The sequence below is a fragment of the Hibiscus syriacus genome, unplaced genomic scaffold (genome assembly GCF_006381635.1).
Source record: "Hibiscus syriacus cultivar Baekdansim isolate YM2019G1 unplaced genomic scaffold, ASM638163v2 tig00112124_pilon, whole genome shotgun sequence".
NCBI lineage: Eukaryota > Viridiplantae > Streptophyta > Magnoliopsida > Malvales > Malvaceae > Hibiscus > Hibiscus syriacus.
The window spans coordinates 447,281-453,280 of record NW_024063258.1 but is presented as its reverse complement, the minus strand read 5'-3'; positions in this window follow the sequence as shown (position 1 = coordinate 453,280).

Sequence of the window (6,000 nt, the reverse complement as noted above, 5' to 3'; positions counted from 1 at the left end):
AAAAAGGTTACTCTATAACTAGTGTTAGGAGTGATCATGGAACTGAATTTGAAAATCTTGGATTTATTGAGTTTTGTAATTCTAATGGTATTAGCCATAATTTTTCAGCACCTAGAACCCCTCAACAAATGGAGTTGTTGAGAGGAAAAATCGAACTTTAGAAGAAATGGCTAGAACCATGCTTTGTGAAAATAATTTGCCAAAATATTTTTGGGCGGAAACCACAAATACCGCTTGTTATATTGTAAATCGAGTAATGATTAGGCCAATTTTAAATAAAACTCCATATGAAATTTTCAAAAATAAAAACCCTAACATTAGTTATTTTCATCCTTTTGGATGTAAATGTTTTGTTTTTAACAACGGTAAAGAAAACCTTGGCAAATTTGATGCTAAAAGTGATGAAGGAATTTTTCTGGGTTATTCCTTAAATTCTAAAGCCTATCGTGTATTTAATAAAAGAACTTTAGTTGTAGAAGAGTCTATACATGTTGTTTTCGATGATAATCCCCTTCCGAGGAAGGATTCTTGTGTGAATGATGATGTAGGTGTTATAAATACAAATGACGTTAGACATGAAGTTGGAGAACCATCATCAAAGGAAGAAACGAAAAATGAGGAAACTCATGATCCTCTTGAGAATCCAACCATTGAAGAAAGGGAAATATCTTATCCAAGAGAGTACAACTATGTCAAGGAAGGTGAAATTATAGGTGATCCATCAAAAGGTGTAACAACTCGATCTTCTCTTAGAAATATTTGTAATTATGTTGCATTTATCTCATGCATAGAGCCTAAGAATATTAAAGAAGCATTAAATGATGAACATTGGATTATGGCTATGCAAGAAGAGTTAAATCAATTTGAGAGAAGTAAAGTATGGACATTAGTTGAAAGGCCTAGTAATAAATCTACTGTAGGTACTAGATGGGTATTTAGGAATAAGCTTGATGAGAGTGGTAATATAGTGAGAAACAAGGTTAGACTTGTTGCTCAAGGGTATACTCAAGAAGAGGGCATAGACTATGATGAAACATACGCTCCCGTAGCTAGGATGGAAGCAATTAGAATGTTATTAGCATTTACATGTTTTCATGAATTTAAATTATATCAAATGGATGTTAAAAGAGCATTTTTAAATGGTTTTATAAAAGAAGAAGTGTATGTGGAACAACCTCCAGGTTTTGAAGATTCAAAATTTCCAGATCATGTTCTTAAATTGACAAAAGCTCTTTATGGTTTAAAACAAGCTCCTAGAGCTTGGTATGAAAGATTGTCAAATTTTTTAATTGAAAAAGGTTTTTTCAAAAGGAAAGGTTGACACTACATTGTTTTAAAGCATAAAGGTAAAGATTTATTAGTAGTTCAAATTTATGTTGATGATATAATATTTGGTTCTACTAATGATGTTATTTGCCAAGAATTTTCTAAGCTAATGCAAAGTGAGTTTGAGATGAGCATGATGGGGGAGCTCTCATTTTTCTTGGGACTCCAAATCAAGCAAAGAAAAGATGGCATCTTCATTAATCAAGCTAAGTACGTCAAAGATATGCTCAAGAAGTTTGGACTGGAAAATGGGAAACCTCATGACACTCCAATGAGCTCTTCAACAAAGTTTGACTTAGATGAAGGAGGTAAATGTGTAGATGTTAAATTATATAGGTCAATGATTGGCTCTTTACTTTATCTAACTGCAAGTAGACCGGACATTATGTTTAGTGTTTGCTTATGTGCTAGATTTCAATCATGTCCTAAGGAATCACATTTACTAGTTGTTAAGAGAATCTTTAGATACCTTAAGGACACTCCTAGTTTAGGACTTTGGTATCCTAGAGACTCTAGCTTTAGCTTGCATGCCTTTTCTGATGCGGATTATGGAGGATGCAAATTAGATAGGAAAAACACCTCCGGTACTTGTCAATTCCTTGGAAATATGCTGATTTCTTGGTTTTCAAAGAAGCAAAATTGTGTTGCATTATCTACCACTGAAGAGGAATACATTTCAGTCGGTAGTTGTTGTGCACAAGTTTTATGGATGAAACAACAACTTTTTGATTATGGAATTGAAGTAGGTACCATTCCTATCAAGTGTGACAATACTAGTGCTATTTGTCTCACTAAAAATCCCATCCAACACTCTAGAACTAAGCATATTGAAATAAGACATCACTTCATTAGGGACCATGTCACTAAGGAAGATGTAGTTCTAGAATTTGTTGATACTTTGCACCAATTAGCGGATATTTTTACAAAACCCTTAGATAAAGAAAGATTTTGGACACTTAGGAGAGAATTAGGTTTAACTGACCTATCTTCACTTAGTGTTTAAAATATTTTAGCACTTTTAAATAATATTGAAAAATGCTTATAATAATAATTTTTGATTGCATTCTTGCTATTAGTTAGGGGGAGTTAGTGATTCTCTGTTAAAATTAATTTTATGTTCAAATAAAGTTTGAAGATTAATTTGATTGATTGAACATAATTAATTTGTGATATATGAGTTGCCAATACCATTAGAGCCAAATTATTTAGCATTTTAAGTGTTTAAAACGGATTTTTGACATTTTTGTGCTTTATGCACCGATGCATTTAACAATGCATCGATGCATCCCTTTGAATATGCATTGATGCATAAGACCATGTACCGATGCATCCGTCGGGTTTTAGGTTTAAAATCCTCATCTTCGTCATTTTTCTCAAACCCTAAACACTAAAACATACGGCCATTCGATCCCTCTCTCTCCAAAATCTCTATTTTTGCTCATAATCTTCGGGAAAACATCGGATTCTTCAAGATTTTCATCCTACAAACCTGCTACACTCATTAAATCGCGCAAAACATCTCCTCATTCCCCTCAATCCGAATTTTTCAAGGTATTTTCACAAAAACTCTATTTCATTAAATTTTTGAACTTAGGATTAGTTTAGATTAGTTCTAGTTTGAAATAATTATCGGGCATTGGCTATATGATGATTCTAAACTAGTTTCTACAATGAATTTCATCAAAAACGCATAATCTTTCAAAATTGTTTTTGAAATTTCGAATTAAAAAAAATTCGAAAATTACTGATTCAATTGTGTTGTTTTCATAAAAACTATGCGTATTATGACATTAATTTTAAATAGTTTTCAAAACTTTGCCCATTAGGACTTTGTTAGAGAACCTTGAATTATTGAGGACTCATTTGAGTTTTGGGATTAATTGTTGTGCATACATGTGTTTTAAAATTGCAGGTGATATTTCTTTTCCGATTCCCTAACCATGTCTAATCCCAAACGCCCTAGGTCATCCTCGAGTCGGTCTCACCAAAATCGTCCTCCCGCTCCTAGACCTCAAAATCCATCCAATATTCCTTCATCCCTCATTAGTACTTGTTTTAACATGCCTGAAAACCGTAGGGATGAATTGTACTCTAGGTACATGAACTCCTTCCAATCCTATCGTATTAGGGAATAGCGTATTCCTTCTCTACAAGCTATGATAAAACTTGAATTTGAATACCTCTCAATTCTTCGCTGATGGAAGTTTGATAAACTCTTTTCTCTTCAACCCATCGTCTTTCACCAACTTGTCCGCATCTTTTATTCTAATGCGGTTTGTATTCAGAACACAACTCAGTGCGGTACTATAGCGATTAGATCCTATCTTTTAGGATAATTATCACTATTACTTCTGAATCTATCGCATCTCATTTGGTTTAGATGACGAGGGTTTATTTAATGACAAGGAAGATATGGAATCCATATCTCCCTAATGCTAGTGTCAGTACCTTTAGGTCTCACCACGATCGATTTCTTCACTTAATGATCTCTTGGTGGTTTAGACCATCCGCAGGTCGGTACTCCACACTACGTACTACAGACTTATGGTGGATGCACTGTATAAAGAACAAAAAGAAAATCAATTTTCCACATATTGTCTTTAGCGCGCTTGTCGATATCATAAACATCATTCCCTCAAAGCATGCTCCAAAACCCAATCAATATCACATCCTTAAAGAAATCGGATTGGAAATTGGATGAGAACACCGGACTATGGTCTTTTCGACCCGGTAAGCAAACCCCGGGAGCTAGTTCTTCACGAGCTGCTCCTAGTTCTTCTCGTGCTCCTCCTCCTCCTCCTCCTGATGCTGATGATGATCCAGAGCTTCAAAGGCTTATGAGAGATATTGACGAAAACCAGCTCGGCAAGATGATCAAACCGTGATCGTATGGATGCTAACTCTTGAAGTTCGAGCTCATTATCCTCCTCCTCCCGATCCTCCGATGGAGTAGACTTACTTGCCATGCTTTCTTGTTCTTAAAACTTGGATTTTCTTAGTTGTTGGATGTTGTTTGAGGATGCTTGAACTTATATTGGTTTGACATTTTAACGCTTTCTGTTTATTAATTTTGCATCATTAGAAATTATGACCAAATTATCCATTTCACATTTATTATGAATATTGTTTATGAAACTAATGACTAATCTCTCTTTTGATTGTGATCTTCAGCCTATTATTAATAAATCAATTGGCTAATGTTTTCAAAATTCTTGTTTGAAAACGTTTTTATAGAGTCTTTTTGATTTAACAAAAGGGGGGAGAATTTAAGATTGCTATAGTAAGGGGAGTAAGTTTTCAAATCGATTTCAAAAATAATTTCTTAAACAAATCTTAAAATTACTCAAATGTTTTGTTATATCAAAAAGGGGGAGATTGTTGAACATTTTGATATTTCGATATAACAAATTAAGTTAAATGAATTTTAAGATTTTAAAAATGATTTTACAATTTTATATTCGATTCAATTAAACGAATATCAAATTATTACTCCAAGTTTTTCAAGATCAATTTTAACCTTACTAAATGTGTAAAATTGTGATTTGTATTAAACTATTTTTAAAAAACAATTTTCACAAGTATTTTGAACCAAAATCAAGCCTAAATTCAATTATTTGAGGTGATGCACCGATGCATCAACCATGCATCGATGCATTAGTGAATTAATTGAAACATCGAATGCATTCCATGCACCGATGCATTCTCCATGCATCGATGCACTCTGATATTTCAAAACATCGAATGCATTTGATGCATCGATGCACTCAGGCTATTTTCAAACATCGAATGCATTTCATGCATCGATGCACACTTGGTGCACCGATGCATCAAGTGTTCCAACGGTCAAAATATTTGAATTTTACACTGATGCACCGATGCATCCTCCATCATGCATCGATGCATGAGACGCCCACCCAGAAAAATTAATTGTTTTCACACTTGAACGGCTATTGACTCCACTAATATCACCAACGTTCAGAATTGATTCAAGGAGTATTTAAACAAGTTCTGAAGCCATTGATCAACAAGAAGAGAAACAACAAGAAACATCAAGCAACTAGAACAAGAGAATCAAAGATAAAGCATCAAACCTCAAGTTTGAGCATTTCAAGTCTATTCTTCATTCAATATTCATTTTGCTTTCAAGAACACTTTTGTACTCAATTGTATTCATCTTTGAGTGTTCTTTTCTTTGTTCTAGAATTGTGCAAACAATCAACCTTGTGAAGATTTCCTTGTAAGTTTTGCAATTTGTATTGTTCTCTTTGGGAGAGAGTTTTCTCAAGAATTTGGGGTATAATTCTTAAGGGTTTGTAGGTTACTCTTTGTCCTCAAAAGAAGACAAATTAGTGAATTTGTGGAAATCTTAGTGTGGATAGCTAAGGTAGTGGACGTAGACTTTGGTTGAGAAGTCGAACCACTCTAAATCGCTGTGCAAATCTTTTCAATTTTCTGCAAAAGCTTCCACAGAAATTTTTATTGCCAATTCACCCCCCTCTTGGCCGATTCCGTCAATCGATTAACTCAACAAAAATAATAATTCATTTAAGTAATTTAATTTATTTAAAATTATGATTTATAAATTATTTAAGTTAGGAATGACCATCAACAGTAGTCACTGTCGAAGATCTTAACTCGTCGGAATACTCGTCAAAAAATTTATTGAAAATATTA